The following is a 22,346-nucleotide window of genomic DNA, read 5'->3' as shown; positions in this document are numbered from 1 at the left end:
TGTTCCTGGTATTTATAAAGAAAGGAGGACCTAAAAGAGTAAGTGAGCAGGAAAGAGGAAAGGTTAGACTAGCAAATCCCCAAGGGCACAGAATATTTTGAAGTTCAAAAGTAGGATAAGAAAAGATAATTAGGAAAGGAGATGAGGTTTTACTCTGAGCAGGCAGAGGGGGGAGTAGAGAAAGAATAGGCAGTTTAGAGTTGGAAACTACCTGGAGCAGTTTGTGAGTAGAAGAGGAGGAAATGGGTGAGGATGACAAATTATTATTCTGGCTAAGGAGCTGATAACTTGCTGCTGTGCATCTGACTACTTGCAATGTGAAATAAGGGACTTCAGGGAGTCCTAATTGGGGTTGAATGAGGTCATGGGAGTCTTACGTTCCAACAATGCTTTTCTTTGTTGTATCAGTTAAAGCAGGTCATGGCAAATCCATACTGTGAACAGCCAGATGGGACAGCAGGAAAGTTGGTAGAGATACTGTCTAAAATGTCCTTGACAGATTTAACTATTCCTTATTTAGCATTGTAAGAAAATATCAATCAATCTCATAATACTTTTCAAAAATCACAGCTCAGGGATGAACAGGCAAAAAGGACAAAGTGTTGGTACGCAACTAATAAGCTGTGTTAATCAGACAGTTAATTCTAAATTAGTCATGGGACAGAGCAATGCTGGGAATCCTAACCCTTTCGAAGCAAGCAGCAAAACTCAGGTCAGAGTCACCTGACGGTAAGAGAGAATTGATTTCATTGTGAAATGCCTGTCACTAGGACTTGGCATCATGGGTACTTGACCAGATTCCTCAGCGTAAGTCCTCTAGGAGGCAGCTTTGTTCAGCAAGGAGCATGCCCAGAGTGATGATGAGAGAACTGTGAGGGTACCATACACTCACTTGGGTATCTGACACTGCAGCCAAAGAGAAAGCTGTACTCTGGAAGCTGATGCAGAGATTGTTTTGTCCCTAACAAATGTTAGGAAGACACTTCCCTGCTCCTTTTGTTTCATTGATACAAACCAATATTTCTTAAAAGTATGAATCCAAGAAAAGTAAAGCTGAAAGACACCCAGGCATTTCTATACCACTGCAAAAACTGCCAGTGTCCTGCTGTTATAGTCAGTGGAGAACAGAGCCAACACCTGGTGTGAATGCACCTGTTAGCAAGGGCTGCGTGGGGTGACTTCCTTTCTTTTCTTACCCTGTCTCTGTTCTTAAAACACTCCCCACGTCTCCACCAAGTGTTGATGAATAATTTTCAATGTTTACATCCTCATCCCTCTGGACTGTGGGAGAGGCATATGAGGAGATTGCTCCCTGCTCACAGACTGGGTGCTTCTTGGCATTTGTAAACTCCTGCTGTAGAACTGCAACCTGAAAAGGACAGAAAATGTTGCACCAAGCTGGTGTCTTAGTGGGATGACATAAAAGTGTTAGCTTGGTCTGTGAAAAGCATAGAGACAGATATATATAAAAAAATATTGAGGAAATAACTGTGCATTTATACTATATGAGGATTATTCTGAGTATCCTTTCTTTTAACAGGACTGGTTTTAAGTCATCAGGACCATAGCTTCTAGAAGAAAAATACATTGGAAAAGGAATTTTCTCTTCCTATATTTTTTACTATTATTTTTGTATCTCTTTTCCTCCCCAAATCTGTTGCTTCTAGACAGTGAATCCTGGCATATACCGCCCCACAGATGCATGCTTTGATGCTGGTAGCTCAGCTCTGGACTCCTCTTTTCCTCCAGACCAGATGTTCTACTTCTTCCTGCTAATAGTTAACATGGTGCTACCTCATTATACATCTCTCTCTGGAAATTATGCCAGTGCTACTTCAGCATCAGCCAAGAGTCGTGCAGAATCAATGAGACAGCTGGTGTCCTCCACAGGGATGGACTGCTTTACCTTTTGGATTCAGGCAGTCACTGTGAGCTGAGACCCAGGATGCTGTGAATGATTTTTCATAGACAGGTGAGAACAAAAGGGCTTTGAAAACCTACTTCAATAGAATCTGGAGACATGGAGCTCTATTGATTAAAAAAAATTACAGTCCAGTTGCATTTTCTTCTTAATTGATTTTTGTATGAGATGGAAGAGTCAATTCTTTCAAACAAAAGAGTAGGTAGAAATCTTTTCTTTACATACTATTCAGTAAGTAGATTTTTGCATGCACAACAGCTGTGTCGTGTTTGCAAAAATTAAATTATTCCCTTATAAAGCTCACAAACTGTAAATTGATCTCTTTGATCTTGCCCACAACATATGCTAATCCTCAAATATCCAGGGAAGAAAGAGATGAGATAATGCAAACAAAATAAACACCTGGTTAAGATAAAATATTTGTAAATTATGGTTTGAGGTCAACCCGTAGTTCCTATATTTACTTTTGAAAAAAAGAACCAAAAAGTTAAGTCTTTAAAGGGAGGGTCTAAATAAGAAGAATTTGGGTTTGTTTTGCAAAGTCTCAATAAACTACAAGTTGAAAAATTCTCCTGAAAATAAATGAGAATAGACTGCACTTGATTTTCTTCCTACAGTGTGTATACTTTTACAGAAGGTACTTGACAAAACTCATCAAGAATGAAGCAGTCAGTTTCTACAATCACTGTATGACTAAAATAGACTGGAGGATTCTCAAGGTTATTCCTACTCATGATACTGCCTGGCTGTCTTGCAGTTCAGACCATCCTAAGGAGCATTCTGTACATGGTAGTACTTCCCCTTACCTCTGACACTGAATTTAATTTCAGACTATAAGGATAAGGACTGATCTTTGTTGGCACTTGAAAGAATCTCAGTCATGCTGGATGCTACCAAAACCAAGGATTAATAATAGCCGTTATCCTTCCAAGGCAGATGATCCTCCAGTGTAATAACTAGAGAGGTTTCTGGTGTCTCCCTCTGCCAGGAGGGCATGGAATAACACCTAACTGTCCCCTTGCTCTGATAAGTTTGTTGAAAACAATGTTAGCACCCAATTTTAAGCACATTCCCTCTTTTAATTTTTCTCAAATGGCAAGTCTCCAGGTCTGCAAAACTCAATGAAATAGGAATGAAATTGCAAGGTACCAATGTAGCCTAAGCATCTGCCATAATTTTCATCAGGAACTGCACTGACTGTGTGACTGCTGACAGAGATCTCTCTGTGTTTCTTTTTTTTAAAATCCTTTGGTATTCAAAGCAAGCACTAGTTTTGCTGAATTGAAAGAAATACAGCTGAGTCACATGTCTTCAAAGTAGCTGCAGGAAAAGACCTGAAAATCCATTAATATGACAGCCATCCTTCACAATAGTTTTTATACATCCTGTAGAGGTCATGCCTGGCAGAAAGAGCTGTTTCCTTTAAAGAAAAGCACTGTGGTTGGTTTTAATTTCCTGTCTGGATTACCTTTGAATTGCTTTTATTTTGATTTTTCCTCTCAAATAATGATGAAGGAAACTGAAATCTTGGAAAATTATGATCTTAATTGCATTCAAAATTTGTCAATTCATTGTAAATATACAGGTCATCTGTATACTCTTGGTGCTTTTTATCTCAATCCTCTCCTAGAAAAAAAAACGGCTTAAACTTCACAACATTCCTGCGAGGCAGGTAAATCTTTTCATAGAAGATTATTTCACCTTTTACTGAGATACAGGCACCTCCAGGGTGAAACACTGTGGTTGTTTAACTGCCTGTAGCCACACAACACAAGAAGTGAGGGGACAGAAAATGAAAACCATCCTATCCAATTTAATTTTAAGGAGAAAAGAGATAGGATGAATGTAAAGTTCACAGCTGGGATTTCACAAGAGTAGAGGAAATAATACACCTTAGACAAAAGTGTCACAGTATCTTCAGCGACTGCAAGTAGCAGACTCTGGCTTAATGTCTTATCTGGAAGACAAAACCCTCTGCAGGTCAGTGCTCTTTACATTGTCCTGCAACATCAATCTGAGAATTCACGTTAGAGGGGAAAATGCAAGATACCAAATTAACATTTTCTCTTCCTGAAGAATCTAGATATTCCTTAGAGGTTTGTAATGCAAACACCACCTGGGCATCACTGATAATTTATAACAGTATCACAGTGAAAGCTGGCAGGATGCAGCAGATGTTTGAAAGTGCCAGTGCAGAAAAATGCTAGAGGAAAGGTTATCTCCCAAAAATGTTTATTCCTGTTCCCTAGAGTCTCACAACCCATATCTACTTGTTTACCCATAATTCTATAGTGACTGGAAATGTTTAGATGTCTTAGGATCATTTGGATAGTTTTCCCCCTTGGGAATGAGCTTTTGCACTTGAGATACCAGCTGAAGATGAGTCAATGGAAGTTGCACTCCACAGCTTCAAAGTGGCCCAAAGTGTAAGAAAAATTAAAAGCAGTATCAATGGGAACAAAACTATATAGTTTTGATTGACAGGGAAGGTACCTGAATGAGGGAAGAAAGGAAGGAAGGAAGGAAGGAAGTGAGGACAAGGAGTAAATGATGCATTTGAGCTGTGACTGTTTTTTTGAGATCCCCTGTAAAGCTGTGGCCACAGAGAAATTACTTGATGGGGTTAAAGACAGAAATAGCTGCAGACACGAGCAGAGCCCATTTGATGAGAAGGGCCAGACCTGTGGCATTGTGGTGGGACCCAAAGAAACCTTAACTCGCTAACAGCCATAGGTATTTGATTGCAAGAACAAATGCACTCAAGATGTACTTTTATGAAGGCGAAATGAGAAGGCAAGATATTTTATTCTTATTTGTATAGTTGTATCCTTTTCTTCCACTGTGGTTGTGTGTGGCTTCTTTAGCTTTATAGTATAGTCCCTCAGTAAGTGGTTAAAGCAATGGTTTGGATACATAAAAAGGAGGATGAAAATAATTTGTGGAAACTCTCTTTTGTACTTTTTCATTACATTTGAAAGGAAACTGAGTGTCTTTTTCTGTGAATGATTCATCACGAGCCACAACAGCTATGTTCAGAGCTTGAACCACCTCTCTTTTTGTACACTTCTTCCATAAATCATGCATTTATTTCTGACTTCCCTAGGTAAACCTGAGCAATCTACTGTACTTTTGACAAGTGGTGTTCATGCCTCCCATGTCAAGTTATAGCTCCCAAGCTATTTCCAAGCCTCCCTAGAATGTTCTTCATGGGTTAGGAAGTCTGTGGGGCTGCAGAGTACCATGGTGAGAAGGTGTGTGTTGTATCACAAGTGGTTTCTACTCATTCCCAGCAAGGGGAAATTGTTTTGAATGGCATAGTCTGCCTTGCTTTGTGTTGCTAGGGCATAAAGCTGTCACATGTTCTGCAGTTTAAAGAGGACAACAGCAGCAATTTCAAACAGATACTGATTTCTGAGTTGCACAGAGAAAAGCCAGTATTACTTATTTCCTGGTCAAAGGAAGTGGGAACTGAAATACCCCTTGGGTGGTGAAAACAAAGACGTCTGGGGATCCAGCACAAAGATGTTGACCAAGTCAGTCTCTGTGAAACACTCATTCAACTGGAAGCCACGGCAGCAGCACCCACAGCTGTACTGTCAGCTGCCCTAAACCAGGGTCAGTCCTGCAGAAACAGAAGGTGGGGAGGGCTAGGTCTGACCCCATTTCAGCAAAGCAAGCAGAGCTGGGAGAAGCAATGACCAACTTGCCTTTCAGCAGTTAGAAGTGAAGGCCTTCTCCTAATCTACAAAAGGAGAAGCAGGTGGAGATGTGCCAAGAGGACAAGAAAAGGAATGGTTCTGGTAATGTCAGCAAAGATTCTGCACCTGGGACAGAACAATCCTGGTTGTGTGTATAGATTAGGGAACGAGAGGCTGGAGAGCAGCACTATGGAAAGGGACCTGGGGGTCCTGGTTGACGGCAAGTTGAATGTGAGTCAGCAGTGCCCTGGCAGCCAGGAGGGCCAACTGTGTCCTGGGGGCATCAGGCATGCATTGAGCATCACCAGCTGGTTGAGGGAGGGGATTGTCCTGCTCTGCTCTGCGCTGGGGCGGCGTCACCTTGAATATTGTGTGCAGTTTTGGGGACCACAGTATAAGAAAGATATTAAGCTATTAGAGAGCCTCTGAAGGATGACAACGAGGATGGTGAAGGGTCTGGAGAGGGAGTTGTATGAGAAGCATCTGAGGTCACTTGGTTTGTTAAGTCTAGAGAAGAGGAGACTGAAGGGAGACCTCATTGCAGTCTTACATTCTCATAAGGGAAAATGGAGGGGCAAGTACTGATCTCTTCACTCTCGTGACCAGTGACAGGACTTGAGGAAATGGTGTGAAGCTGAGCTGTGGAGGTTTAGGTTGGATATCAGGAAAAGGTTTTTCACCCAGGGGATGGCTGGGCACTAGAACAGGATCCCCAGGGAAGTGGTCATAGCACCAAACCTGTCTGAGTTCAAGTAGTGCTTAGATAACATTTTCAGGGACATGATGTGACTCCTGGGGATGGTCCTGTGAAGGCCCAGGAGTTGAACTTGATGATCCTTGTGGGTCGTTTCTAACTCAGCATATTCTATGATTCTATGAAAGGAGGGAACAGAGATGTGTCCTTGAAGAAGAGACAATACCGTGTTTAAAATGCTGGAGAGTCCAAGATGTACAGTTTTCACAGGACTGCCAAGAGCTGGCATCTAAAGATGTAGAAAATTATGTGTTATCCATAATTCAATTTCAGTATTATATGCTGGAAATTAGTAATGATACCATAGCCATGGAAAGGTCTCCAGCAACTAGCAGTGTAAACAACAAAACAAAATTTTATTGCCTTTCATTCTATTTCATAAATGCCAAGGTCTATCATGCAATTCTCTAATAGATAGAATGCTTGTTTTGAATCCATGTTCAAATACTCAGGGGGGATACTTGAAATCCAGCAACTGAGACAGAGAGAACACGATCAGTTAGCATGAGAAACCTGAACTTATTTCAATGGAGTTTTGCAGAAGAGACTAAGCTGGAGACTCTTACATATCAGTCAAGTGATACCTGGACCTGGCGTGAATCAAATCTACTCACGATTTCTTTGATGTATAGTCCCATCTCCATCTCTGCTTTCTACTATGTGAGCTTTTTTATCTTCTTCTCTGTCTGGTACTTTGCTTTCCCTTTAGAAAGAGAGGAAAATGGTCTGAGGACTCATTACTTTATCCCCAAGGCAACACTAGAATGAAGACAAGGGACATCATTGTTGAAAGGCAATAAAATGATGGGATGTAATGAGAAATACACTCAGAGAATGCCAGATAATGCTCACAGCTCTCTCAAAATAGTTGTAGCACAGAGTATCTTGCATTTGTCACAACAAATCATCCTGAAATCATTATGATACTTAACAAACAAAGAATTTATAGACATGCATATTTTATTATATGCTCAATGAAGAATCAAGAAAGAAGTACTGCAAAGGCAAAAGAAATTTCTGTTTAAGATCAATAAAAAAATTAAAAAGTTAAAATAGGACTGTGGATAACCTGATATATCATTTCAAATGAATGTAATCTGCTTGAGATAACCAGGACTCCCTTGTAAAACAGGTATTTTGAAGCATATTGACCAAATATTAGCTCATTTAGGAGTTTTATAGGTCACTTGTTGTTACTTAGTTGTTCTCAGGTATTCACACCCCTACTCAGGGAAGCCAAACAGATGCCATCATCAGAAGGTGTAATATGGAAGGATGTTGTGATGTGATGACCTGGATCCAAAGGGAAAGGACTCAATGTCAGTCACTGTGTTCAGGACCGAACATCTTACCTCTATGCAAAGTCAACCAAGGGCATTTCAGATAATTTATGGTTTGGAAGCACCATGGTAAGAGATGGTCTCACCACCCTTTCAGTACAGCACAGAAGTAGCTAGCTGACACCATTAATACATTTTCTGTAAGGTGAAAATCTTACTGACACCTCTGTGTTTTCTTCCTGTTTATTATTCAGAGCCACACTACCCAGAGCCTGCAGCTTCCAGAGAGTCCAGCTGAGGCTCAGCACTACAAACTAATCTCACTGTACCTTCAGGCATTGTTTTATCTAGCATCTCTCATTCTTTTAGCTTAGCTAAGACAGATGACTGTCTTTGGAGTCTGACTCCCCTGTTTTATGTGGGCACAAACATGCAGGCAAACTTAGACTCATGAAAGGCTACAAGAAAGTGACAGGACCTACAGGACCTGCACACTTTGAAATACCTGCTGTTCTGGCAGCTCCTCCTGTGGGATGAAAAAGGAGAGGTGGTTGTTTCATTCAGACTTTGCAGCTCTGGCTTATGAGTAGAGGAAGGCAAGAGAGCAATCTGCAGACTCCTCTAGACTGTGTATTCTCTCCCCGACTCAGCATTTTTGCAGGCAGTTCCTCTCCTGTGTCCCTTCCTCATTCACCTGCTCCCACAACTGCTTGACTGAGCTTACCTACTAATGCCTCACATTTTTACCACTGAGCTATTTAGGAGGCAATACCACCATTTGCACAGCTCTGCTTACTCTGAAGACATTTACAGTCTTTTTCTCTCATTGTGTACTACTCTTTTTTATTCTTTTATTTTCTTACTCTTACTCTCCTAGTGCTCCCTATTCTTTCTCTTCTCTTTGTCTAGAATTGAAGTGGAATTCAGACAGACACTTGAGCAGAAACCCTTGTAACAAGATTTGGGCTACATCTGAACCCATGCAATTACCTGCCAGCTCCATGAGACTTTCTTCAGTAGCCTGGCATACCTTCTTTCCATGGGTTTGCAGGATGATTGACTCCAAGCCAACATCTCATTACCAGCATCATTGGAGACATACTTTTGCTAAGCCACAAACATTAGCCACACCTTTTGCTAAGCCACAAACGCCTTCTCACAGGCTGACCTTCTAGTAGTGGTGGATTGAATAACTTGTTTTCTTGGGAACTTTGTACAAACTCTTGCTTCTTGCTTTCTTGCAGTTCTTGATTTCTTGTAGCACTTTCTCGATGGCTGCTTTTGCAGTGTGCTCTGATGAAGAGATGTAACACTTTTATAAAGGCATACAGTAGCAGACACTTTCCTACTTTCCTAGTTCTTTAAGAAGTTTAGCAGCAATTCCATGCATGCACTAGTCTTTTCATTCAATCTTTTTTTGCCCTGTTTCTCCTTGAGTAGTGTCACTTTCATACAGTCTTTCACTAGCAGCTCATCTAGCATCAGCACATACACAGGACTACAGTATTCTCATTTTCAAGAACTTGTGGCTACAAATAATAGGAATCCTTTCATCACACAGCATTCTCTTTCATCTTTGTCAGTCACTGATTCCAGTCCAATGACCTTTTCACTTCCCTTTACAATGAAGCTGTTTACAATCATAAACCATTTTTTGCTTTCATCTCGCTTGCCTTGTCCATCTCCATTCTCTTCCCTTGCAAGGACAGTGCCACATCCCATCTCATTGCTGTGTTGTTACCTCTTTATTTGGACCTAGGCTTATATCTCTTTTTTCTTTTTCTTTCACCTCTACACAGTAGTACCTGCAGTAGGATCATAGAAATACAGTCATAGAATCATAGAATGGTTCAGGTTGGAAGGGACCTTAAAGATCATCTAGTTCCAACCTCCCTGTCATGGGCAGAGACACCTTCCACTAGATCAAGTTGCTCAGAAGTCCATCCAACCTGGCCTTGAACACTTCCAGGGACGCGGCATCCACAACTTCCCTGGGCAAAGTGTTCCAGAGCCAGAGAGGGACTTTTTACAAGGACATAGTGATAAGACAAGGGATGATTACTGTAAACTCAAAGAGGGCAGGTTGTCTTATCACTATGTCCTTGTAAAAAGTCCCTCTCTGGCTCTCCTGTAGATCCCTTTATGTTCTGGAAGGTGCTCTAGGGTCTGTCCAGAGCTTTCTCTTCTCCAGGCTGAACAACCCCAGCTCTCTCATCCCGAAGAAGTACTCCAGAACTGTGATCATCTTTCTGGCCCTTCTTGGGACTTGCTTCAACAGATCCATGTCCTTCTTGTGTTCAGGATCCCAGAACTGGATGCAGTATTCCAGGTGGGGCCTCACCAGAGTGGAGTAGAGGGGCAGAATCACCTCCCTCGACCTGCTGGCCACATTGCTTTTGATGCAGCCCAGGACACAATTGGCTTTCTGGACTGCAGGTGCACATTGCTGGGCCATGTCCAGCCTCTCATCCACCAGGACCCCAAGTCCTTTTCAATATGGCTGTTTTCAGTCATTCTCTGCCCAGACTGTATTTGTGCTTGGAATTGCCCCAATGAGGTCATGAACTTCATGAGGTCTTCATGGGCCCACCTCTCATGCCTGTCATCCTTTTCCTCCAGTATGTCAACCACACCACACAACTTGGTGTCATTGGCAGGTTTGCTAACTGGGTAATTCAGAATTTTGGCACTTCTCTCTGTGGAAGAAAGCATAAAGCTAAGATGAGTGAAGATCGGCCAACATTATGCTACTTCTGCAGATTATAGTTATGTTTTTTGATCCTGTGAGATTATTTTAAATTCTTTTGCAGTGGTCTCTGAAACATGCAAGTTCTATTTCATTTAAGTGCTAAATACAGCTGTGACTTCTTTTCCTGTGTCGTAAGCTGCATGTCACACATTCTCCTGGGGCAAAAAGGAGACTTCTGATTGAAGAGCAGCTCAGCATGTTGTTCCTGTAATTAACACAGGAGAAAATTCAAATCTGAGTTCAGAAATGCTTGAATACCTTCAAACACAGGGATGTTTTGACAGCTGAGGATCCAGTGGGAATTGTGAATAAGAAATAGATACAAGTGGAATGATTTTTCTTCAGGCTTTTGCTAGTGAGTACAATGGATGAGTGAAGTGGGCAGCATATAACAGCCAAATGGTACACAGGTCACACAGTTTGCTTATTGACAGCAGTAAAATCATAGAATCATACAATATCCTGAGTTGGAAGGGACCCAGAAGGATCATTGAGTCCAACCCCTGGAGCTGCACAGAACCGTCCCCAAGAGCCTGTTCCAAGACCCAACCACCCTTTGGATGAAAAACCTTTTTTTGATATCTAAACTAAACCTCCCCTGACTCAGCTTCGTACTGTTTCCTCAAGTCCTGTCACTGGTCACAAGTGTGAAGAGAGCTGTACCTACCCCTCTGCTTCCCCTTGTGAGGATGTTGACTTAGAAGAAAGATTGTCAGCAGAGCTACACAGTGAATATTAGTCTATTAATCTATTCATCTATTATTCCTCTTCTAGAAGAGGCCAAATGCTACATAAATTTGAGTTGCTGCTTCAGCACACTGGTTATTTGCCATATTTGGACCGTTTGTCATGGCATCTGTATATTTTCATGTCTACTAGGGCATCTCAGTTTAAGAGAGCAATAAATGACCCAAGACAGAAATCCCCAAATTGGGAACTTCCAGGTACTGGCTTGTGGCAGAGTCCAAGGTGGTATTTAGAGCAGGTGTATGACTACACTACTCACTCACTTGAATCTGTTGTGTTAAACACTGAACGGGAAATTGTTTTGCCTAGAATTATGATTGGCAAAAGTGCCCCTGAAGTCTTTGTGCATTATATTCTTCTTTTATTTTTAACTGGGTGGCTGAGGTGGACAGGCTTCTTAGCAGAATAGATAACTATCCCAGGGAGCTTATAAAAAAGCTGCTTGTTTACATAAAACAGCATGTGAGTAATTCCCCTGCTGAAAACACCTTGGCTGCATTTGAAAATAACTGCTTGTCCCTGACAGTAAATATTCCTGGTTTGTTCCACATATACATGTGGTGACATGATGTACATGCCTGTATCTGAGCAAGAGCTTTACATCATTCCTTAACTGATGACTGCTTAACATTCGTATTGAAGAAGAATGAAAGGTTTTGTGGTGTGATCTTTGAAGTGATTTCAGATTGGTACCTCAGGCCTTTATGACCATTAAGTAATTTGGGCTTTAAAGTTGGGATATTAGTGTCTGGAAGCAAATTCAGGCAATGGGTTGCCTAGATATCGTAATTTAAAATCCACAGTTAATGATTCCAGTAAGTTAGAAGACACAAGAAATGGGTTTCACACTCTCCAACTTTGGTTGTGTGAAAGCTAGGATCTAATCTATTTTGTCCTCTCTTCTTCAGCTGATGGAGAAATATGGCATCTTGAAACCACAATATACTCTGACTTAAGTAAGTGTCTAATTGCTGTCACAAAGATAAATCAAATGTCAAAGAGCTCTAAATCTTCATGTTTGAGTTATGCAAGATGAATTGCTCTCTGGAGATCTCTGCCTTAGTCTTTTGACTGTGAAGCCAAGAAAGCTGGCAGGTCAGAGTTCTGATGGCTGCCCTTAAGAAACGATAACTATGAAAATACTGTCCAAACTACATCAATTTTGTATCTTTGGCCCTCTGTACTGAAAACACTCTTTAAGAGTGAAGGATCAACTGAACAGTCCCTCTGGAAACAAATGCTTCTGGTTTGTGCTCAGAGGGGTATGAAGAATATGAAGCTTTTTGCTTTGTATCACAAGCTCAGCAAAACCTTTGGAAATTTCTCCCATAGCAGCATCTGTTGGCATAACAGTGCATCAGGTTAGTCGCTTTCTACGGATACAAACCACAGTTTAACCTTAAGGCTGCAGACAGATATAGCTTTATGTTGAATAAACTAGAGTTTGTTTTTCTATTGAGATTTGAGTACATTCAAGCCCTTACATTTTCCAACTTGCAATTCCCTTGCCAGACTTCTCTGCTTTAGTTATTGTTGTGAGAATGAGTTGTTTAACATTTGTGAATCTCTCTACATGGTAAGTATTAAAACACATGAACACATCACACAGTTGAGAGTGAAGCACTGTGCATTATGTGGTTCTGTATTTAAGGTCTGTTAAAGTACTGTAATAACACAGATATAAATACTCTGAAAACTGTCTGTTGTGGCTGCAGCTACATCCTGAAGGCTGAATTTTTTAGCAAATTATTTCTGTGGAGGATTCCATGTTTTTCCATAAATAGGTAAAAAAATTAAAAAGAACAAAAAAACCCCAAATGATACTACAGTTAATCCAAAATATAGATAAACTTCTGCTCATAGCATATATCTCCAGTAAGCAGGGTTTTAGAAGGATGCCCAGACTCCCTTTGGTGAGAAGACACCAGAGGCAATCTGAGATATGAAAGATTCCATTTTGGGCTTACAGAGTGGTCTGTGCAGTGTCATGAAGAGATGAAAACATTCACCACAGAAACTACAGCAACTGGGTAGTGAAAATAGTGCAAAGTCAATTTTGATTGGGAATCTTATGTTTTACATTACCTCAGAAAAAAGATGACATAATTTCTCTGCACATGGGCTTTTTGTAGTGAAGACTTCTGCAGATGCACAGCTGCAGTTGCCAGTCATCTTACATAGTTGTACCTGACTATACCTGCCAGACACAGCTGGTCACATATCTGAAGGTATACAAACTGTGACTCTGAAAGCATTAAAATGGTACCTAATATAAATAGTACTAATAGTACCACTGATGTATGTTACTGCATAAGTGAACTGAATTAAAGGAGGTGCTTAAAGGCCCTGGATTACTCAGGGATCTAAGAAACTTATCTCTTCACACAGAATTGCACTGAAGAATTATATGTTGTGAGTGAGTCTGCAGAAACACCCCAGAACTGCCCATCAGCATTGCATGCAGGGTCACACAAACCCCACAGGGACAGCGAGCTACTTTTAGCTAGAAATCTTTAAAACTGATATGGTTTTGGTTCTGGGGAGCTGAGCTGTGTGTCAGCTGTGTGCAATACTGAAGACTGATCACTGCACACAAATTAATAATACAAACTTTTAAAGTTTAATTTACAGTAGTAAAATGATTAGTTTGGGTTCTTTTTTTTTTTTTTCCTGTTGCTTTGGAAAACTGTTTAGTTTTCATAGTGTTCTCCTCTGCTCATGTATTTCTTCCTTTTTTCTTTGCAACAGTGGCTTTTGGGATGAAGCCTGAATCCTGCTGTAGTGGATCTTCTCTTATACACTTTGCATTAGCAATTTCCTGCTTCACTGCTCCTCCACTATGAGACAAGCTTTAAGATTTAGTGATCGTATAGCAGAGTTGAATAACAGCACTTCCATTTCCTTTTACAGAAATTGGCATCTCTCTTGCCTTAGTCACCCAGATGCACCCAAACAAAAATTTCAACAGAGAAAGGAAAAAGTGGGATCAGACATTTTAACAGTGGCATCTGTATTTTTGGAATATAAGAACAAAAGACTTGATGCATTTCAAGGGGGGATTATTTTTTCAGCCACTGTAGATCAGAAAAAAATTTCTGGGTTTTTTCTCTCATGTGTCATGTAGTATCATCTGTTTTTGAATTCTACTTTGCTAGGGTAGGGATGTAGAAGAGAGGTGGTGCTCTTCATCTCTCCTGTTCTCTTCAGGCAATGCACTGCAGTTGTGTCTTTTTGACTTTTACTTATGGTTTAAGCATAAGTATGCTTATGCTTTAAGCATATTTTTACAGCTCCTGGAGGCTGTTGATGCAACAGATCCTTTCGGAGCTGGGCAGAGCTCAGCTGCTGTTGGAGGCCTGTCCTTCTGAGGACTGGACTCAGTGATTCAAATGGTTTCTTCCAGTCTCATGTTTTGTGCACCTGTGCTACTGTAATATAAGGATGACTGGACACATAAAAAACCTGTTTAGCCTGAAAGTCTGTCTCTGACAATAAATACTGAAAGGAAGTGTACAAGAATAAAGTTTCCCAGCTTCATGTAACCAGCAATTTAAATACTGACTGGCCTAAAAGGGTGCAGCTGGGCTATAGTCACTATTAAACAGTGAGCCTGATGGCTCTGTCTTCCATACAGTTGTTTCTTTTTCAGTTCTTTCATATGCAACCTGTACATTCTTTGGTTATGAGCTGCAGAATTTACTTACATCTTGACCTTCACTTGTCTTAAAAAATAATACCTTCTCATTTCACTGGGTTAGCAAGTCTTGTATTTAGAAGAGTGCAAAATCATGGCCTACTTTCCTTCTTCACATCATTTTTTTCCTTTGTCACTGGTTTTACTACAGAGGAGGTGGTTTGTAGAGGGTTTTCTTATGTGTAAGCTGCAACATAGCGGTGATCTTACCTTTTGCTGCAGCTTTTCTACTTCTGTTAAAGCCATTTGCTGATAGAGCAAGCAGACCTATGCACAATGATGGGGATGTAATAACTCTTTGTGAGCAATGTACTCCTGTTTTCTGACTTCTTTGTTCTTTTTCATTTTTTTTTGGTGCTTAAGATCTGTTTGTCTTCATGATTTCCACAGACTGTTACGTTGAACTTTCCACCCATCTCTTTCCTGAGTATAAAAAGCTTGTTTTGAGCATATGTTTAAATAAAATAAATTTTAATTTGCCTGCACTGAACTTCACTTTACATTTTGTTTACCACTCTATATGCAAGCCACTTGTAAAAGAGATCACTTCATAACTCTTCACGGCTATCTTAATTTTTTCCAGTCCTGAATAATTTGGTATCAATATAATGATCTTTCCAGACCATTTGCAAATCTCTTGAGCACCAAAAATGCCTACATGGATCCCTATGAGCCCCATGGCTAAATCCCACCATTGTGAAAAATTTCAATTCGTAACAGAACCTCCACCTTCCTCCAGGCAAACATTATATTTTTAAAGCCCTTATGGAGAGAGTTTAACTAAAGTTTTTAAGAAATCCACAAATTCCTACTGCACTACAGTGTCCTTGTTTACATATTAATTGACTCTTCAAAGAAATGTAGATTTATGAAGTATGATTTTCCACCATATTGACCCTTCTGCAATGTACCTTGCTGATTTCTAAGTCTACATATTTTGTTCTTTAATGTACTTTCTACCAGTTTATCTATGATAGAAAACAGATTTCCTGGGTTCATGTCAACAAGTATTTTAGAAAAAATTGCATCAAAGTCTGGCACAAACTCAGGCTGGCGTATGTTTTAAGACAAGAAATGAAATTGGCTCTTCAGCAATTTCCTACTTGAATTCCTTTGGGTGTCCCAGATGAATGCTGTTTAGTTCTGGAAACTGATTTGTTACAACTTATTTTGTAATTTTTTTTTTAATATTTTCTTCTAATGTTCAAGTTTGAGATAGATCATCATATTCTTATCCCATATAAAGTGCTCTGGTGCCTGAGCCTCCCTCAGATCCTCCACCATGAACAGTAGTGGAAAAATTCATTAAACATTTTCAACCTTATCTGCCATGAGCATTCCTTTTACATCTTGATCATATATCTGCCTGACTAACTAGCTGGCAGCCTTCCTACTTCTGAGGTGTTTTAAAGGAGTTTTTTTATGAAGCATTTTTATGCCTTCAGTAAATTGCTCCTAAAAATATTTTGGGCTTCCTTGTGGTTTTCTTTAAACTTACCAGTTTTTATTATCTCTTTTCCTCACTTGGATGAATGTCTTTTTTTTTTTCTTTTTTACTTTTAAAATCTTTCTTCACCGTGTTGTTTACTATAACTGACTTCTGATTTCACTCCTTTTAAAGTTTTGTGACAGTGGTTACCAGCTTACTAAGAACCTTTAATGTGACATCTTAAAACAATTTCCACACCATATAAATATTTTTGCCCCTTTTCCTGCTATATTTTCATTCCTCTTTCCTATCTTTCTCTTTTTCATGTAGTTCCTGTTTTTGAAGTCAAATGCCGTTCATGGTAATTCTTTCAACTCTTTTGGTCCTATGTGCATAGTCACTGTGCATGTAACACAAGGTTATATTATGGCCCCTTTGCAAGTCACTGCTTGGAGCTGAGTCAATCATGGCTTTTCTGTGGGCTCTCCAAACTGTTATGTTATGCAATCATAAGTAGCCAATGTCTACACTGTTTTCTAAGGCAGTCCTGAGAATAGGACACAGCAGGTACCTCTGACACCCTTCTGTACAACAGCAGTTTCTGGGGCTCTTGAGCACCTCTGGGAAGGCTCTCAACAGCTCACTGACCTGGCTTTGTCACACACATTATATGATTACATCCTGCCACTATACTATAATGGTCTTACCTGATTTATCCACCAGAATCCTGCAGCAGAATCAGGGAACATCTGAAGTAAATGAAAATTCAGGAGCAGAAGTCTTTTCCCAGTCCAGTGAGGAGGAAATTTTTATCTAATGCCACACATTTATTCCTTGTGACTCCTTACTAAGAACAAATCCTTGTTTTTCGTTTCCCTAGCTATGGCTGTGAGCAAAGAACAGACCCTTCATTTAGTTCTCAAGATCATGGTGCTTGCAGGCTTTGTGTTTTTTAAGAATGTCCTAAAGTCGTGGATGCTCCAACTCTCATCCCATCTCAGGATACTCTCTCAAGAAACCAGGCACTGTTTGTTCTCAGCTGTCAGTTCTGGAGCTGGGCCTTATGTCATGACCAGGAGTATCTGCTGCCTGTGAAAGGACTTGGAAATGGCAGGTGCTCTGGGTGTTTGAATCCCCTTGGCGTGTCATCATGGAGGCAAGGCAGCTCTGCTTCCAGGGGCTGTCATGCATATAACCCCTTCTTAATGGGAATTTATGAGTCCTCAGAGGGACAGAGCGGAGAAAGCCTCCCTTCAAAAAGCATGGCAGTCAGATACCACACACAAGAGGCTCAGGTGCCTTGCCAGAGCTGCAGACTTGGTGAAGGGGAATGTCATTCATTTGGATAGAAAGAGAGAGAGGGATAACATTACAGAGGGTTGGAAAGAGTATGTGTTTTTTCGCAAGCTTTGACTTTCCTTGACTTTTATTTTCTTTATTATATTTTTTTAAATATTGTTTTTTATTCAAAAACTTCTCTATAGCTTTAGATGAATCAATGAATTGGTTCCAGTTTGGTTTTTCCTTCCTTCTTACATAGATTTCAGCTATTCCAAAGATTAAAAAAAATTAACCTTTATGCCTTTGCTGCTTTCCTAGCCATGCTTTTTAAATGTATCTTTTCTCTGGCTCTATGGCGATTTCAGAGTACACTTTAGTCCCCAGCACAAAAGATTGCATTTTCTTCCTTTGATACTGTTAACGTCATGGTCCACAGCTACCATATCCTCCTTGATGTTGTATAAGAAACTGTCTAGAAGCATTCAGAGGTTCAACACTATTACACGTGGCATAGAAAACACTGGCCAGTTTTCCATGGCATTGGAAACTGGATTATCTGTGTCCCTGACAATTGAATCTTTCTGTAGTGTATCTCCTTTACAATACAAGCTAGGTTCCTTGTCCACTGAGGGATATCCTTGTTTAAAAAGAATATAGGGACATCCTACAGTTCAGGGAACCCATTTACTGGAGATATTCGCTCCTTTTCAGATGAATGATGCCATGATGTAGCACTGTTTAGTAGCATAGGTGCTCTTAGTGCATGGCTGAGACTGGCTGTGATGTCTCCATGTGTATTGGTGGTGCTCTTCTGTCTCCCCAAGTTCCCTCAATTTGTCACGTTCACCAGGGTCAGGAGCTCGGTTGCTGTGAGCGCACCCCATCTGCTCAAAGGGCAGATAATTGTACAGATGATACCTGTGCATTAAGTGAATCAAGTAGCCTCCGTTCTCCTTCTGGTCTCATTAGACAGTTTGCTCCAAGCTTCTACAAAGGAGATAGTTAATTAAGGGTAATTAATCTACCGTTGCAGTGCCTAGCACTCAAATGGAAAGCAAACAGTGACCTATTTATCACTCTCTCAGACCAGTTTTATACTGAATCCAGTTAAACATTATTATCTGTAGATTTAATTCAAACTAGGAATTTGAACTACCACGCTTGAGGATTTACTAAATTTTAGTCGGTGGTGCTTAAACTGAACAAGTTCTAAAGCTGTATATCTGTTTTGTCAAAGCATACCGTACCATGCTGGTGATGTTTTAAATTAGCTGAACTTTAAACCTAATTGAACTACAAAATTCCCACCCTGCCTTGAATTTAAATGTAATTCCACCTTAAGACTAGCTGATCTATAGAATCCAAATTTACTCAATGTATTTTACTGCAGTATTTGAAACTAACCAGCTCAGATAAGCAGTTTTTAATCTAAACACTCTGTTGTTATTGCAGAGTATACCTTGTATACTATATATTTGAATCTGAAAATAATCCAAACTTGAAAAACCAGTACAATCCATGTTTTACTGCCTATGTATTTAGCATATGCTTGTCTAAGAAGAGTATTGTCATTCATCTTACAATTGTCCTCCTCTGTAAAGACAAAAATGAGATCTGCAAGCCTCAATTTACCTGGGAAGCTGGAATGATGATGGCTGCTTTACTAGATTTAAACACCACTGCTGTTTAAATCAGGCCTCTGTCAGCATCTGATAGTCTCCTTAAATCTATGTGGGGATATAAAACCATGGACACATCCTATGTCCTCAAGAGGAAGATGAATCTTCTGAAAATGTGCTTCTTACAATTATATTTTATGATCCTATTACCTTATGAGTGGTACACTACATAAGCTCAGCACCTTTGAAAATGACATAATATATACTATCGACAGATGACAAGAAACAACAGATTTGTCAGCACAGAACTGTAAGAAGTATAGCATGAAAAGTAAAAGATGGATCTGTCAGTAGGGTAAACGGTTGATTTTCCAGAACAGGAATCCCAATAGAAGGCCTGCTGTATAATGCTTGGCTGGCACCACATGATCATCTGAGACATAATTATCCAGGACTGATCTTGATCTTATTAATAAATTCTGCCTTAGCAACCTGAAGATTATTTTCATACGTGTCATTCGTGGGTTTCATGGATTTTCAGACTCATGGGAATCAAGCCACTTGGTTCCCACTGGTTTAATTTTTTATGTCCTCCAAATATCTTTGCCATCACTGCAAGTCTTGTATAGCTGATATGGGCAGTTTCACAGTAGGATGTGAGGTTAGCCAGCCTGGGGAGCTGGACTGACCTTCCCCAAATCACAGCTCACAGGACCAATCTGAGCCGGTCTGCAGCTGCTGCCAGTATGACTTCCACAGCTGCTGACATCTATTTACCTTGTACACTTTTCAAAGATATGCCTTCCCTATTCAAAAAGATTACGTCCTCTGGAATATTTGTCAATGATATTAATCGGTTTTATTTCTGGATGATGTATATCTCTTAACTTGCAACTTAAAGAAGTCCACTTATCTGTTGGTGGAAAGCACTTATCACCAAAGTATTATGTGTGTGTGCATAGCAGTGCACTGCCCTTCCATAGCAGTGTGGAAGGGCTCTAGTCAGAAACCATGATCCCATTGCTGTGAGCGTGATTTGATAACACAGCCTCAGACTGCAGCAAGACAAATCCTGGAGGGCTTGGGGAAACAATCTTCACAGTGAGAGTAGTAAGGCACTGGAATAGGTGCCCAAATGTGATGATGCTTACCTGTGGTGATGCATTCCATTACGCTGTGAAATAACAGCAGTGGTTTAAATCAAGAAATACATCCTTGGTGGTATATTATACGGTGTAACATAGAGCAGTGATAATGTACTTTGACATGGCCTGTTGTAAAGCCTCCCTGGGAGTCTTTCTGCACACTGCTTTGGGGAGCATCCTTTGAGTAATGCCAAAATATTAGCATTAGGTGTGATGGGTGGTACTCTGTACCAGAAAAACCTGAAATTTTCTTGTGGCGGGGTAGAAGGTTGTTTAGTATCCAAGATGAAAACTTTCTTCCAGCTCTCAATTTGTTATCTTTATGGATTGTTTCATGGATAACTGGCCGCTTATGCTTGGCGAATGTAATGTTGGATGCCTCTTGCAGTATTACGCTACGCCACAAGGTGGCACTGGAAGATTGCAATAATACAGTGTAATTAACACCATCACCCCCCAATCTTTGACAGAGAAAGCACAATTTTTTACATTAAATGATGTAAACCATGGGAATTGGTTATTTTTCTTCCTTCTGATTTCTGGATTCATTAAAAATTTTTAGTCAAGTTTTCTCAAGAGTAAAATGGAAATGCATCTGTGTGCAGTGTAGCTACTGCAAAGTCACAACAAAGTAACTCGACGAATAGACATCCCTTTGTTTTTAAACATGTATTCATTAATATTGGTGATCCTAACATCTGTCTCTCTTTTTGTAGCCAAGTGTTCATACCTCAGCAGTAACTGCAATGTAAAAGTAGGAATTTCATTTCCTCTGATTTCTTTGATATGTTGTCTCAAGCTTTCTCTTCCCTTATAAAGTACAGTTGAAAATCTGTTTCAGGTTTTCATCAAAGGTGAAAGCTCTACCTAGGTTTGTTAATTTTTATTAGATTTCACAATATTCTGATCTAAAATATCTTACTTTGTTTTAATACCAAATGTAGGGTTCAGTAAGCAAAAGCTGTTAATTATTGTATTGCTATTACAGGTGGAATTAGACATAATTTTGTACAGTTTTACAAAGCATATATTTCCTTCCCATACTGTCACATTTCTTTTTAATTCTCTAAATACTGCAAATTTTGAAGCTGGTAAAGTTCAGTAAAGTAACGTGATGTCATTCAAGTAGGCCGTTGTCTAACTGAAGATTATAATTTACAATTATGACTAAGAAAATCCCCTCTAGATAACAAAGAAAATAAACTCTGTTGGTGCCTTTTAACCCTAATTACTGTAGCTGCAATGTAAAATCCCGATCCTGAAATGCAAACACCCTTTAATGGTTTAAAAAACGTTGCTGGTCTTAACACCTGGCCACATGAAATAATTTACTAGATGAAGGACTTTGACAAAATGTGTCTTTAAAAATTTTTGTCACTGCAAGAGGTATCTAAAGGAGATTTCTCACATATACTCAACTCCACCTTGTTCAAAGGAAGTCTTTGACTTATCTGATGACAAACAGACTGGTTACCCAAATTTACTCAGACTGAGATCATTTATCCTTTTATCAGCAGCTTTCTTAAAAGAGAATAATGTTCCTTTTGGACACCAGCAATTCCAGTCATTTACCACCTGTATGTCCCTTCCTGAGGCCAACAGAGCTCTGAGGCTCTTTATTGCAATGTGTAACAGCTGTTGGGTCCCCATGAGCAGATGAGTGTGGAGCAGCAGACCTACACACACTACTTGGTGCCAGCCAAGCATTATACAGTCGGCCTGGCACCAACGTGCTTGGCACAAGCCCCGGGGGATGGAAGGATGAGTGGAAGGAGCTGCCCTCAGAGCCTTCAGGGTGATGGCTCCAGCACCAAGAAGAGCCTGACTGGCCATGTAGCCTACCATCCTGACCTGCCTGGCTGCTGCTGCAGCCACTCTGTAGAGTGACAAGTAAGTTCTAGCTTCAGGACAACATTGCTGTTCAGTGTGTGCAACCAGAATGAATAAGAAAAAAAGGCAGAGCAAAAGATACTGGGAGATCTGCCTTCAGCAACCATAACATTGCATCAGAGAGTTTATTGCTGTTTAT

Source organism: Pipra filicauda, unplaced genomic scaffold, assembly GCF_003945595.2.
Source record: "Pipra filicauda isolate LSUMZ 115617 unplaced genomic scaffold, ASM394559v2 scaffold66_size7647185_pilon, whole genome shotgun sequence".
Taxonomy (NCBI): domain Eukaryota; kingdom Metazoa; phylum Chordata; class Aves; order Passeriformes; family Pipridae; genus Pipra; species Pipra filicauda.
The sequence above is the reverse complement of the archived record's forward strand: the minus strand, read 5'-3'. Positions refer to the sequence as shown.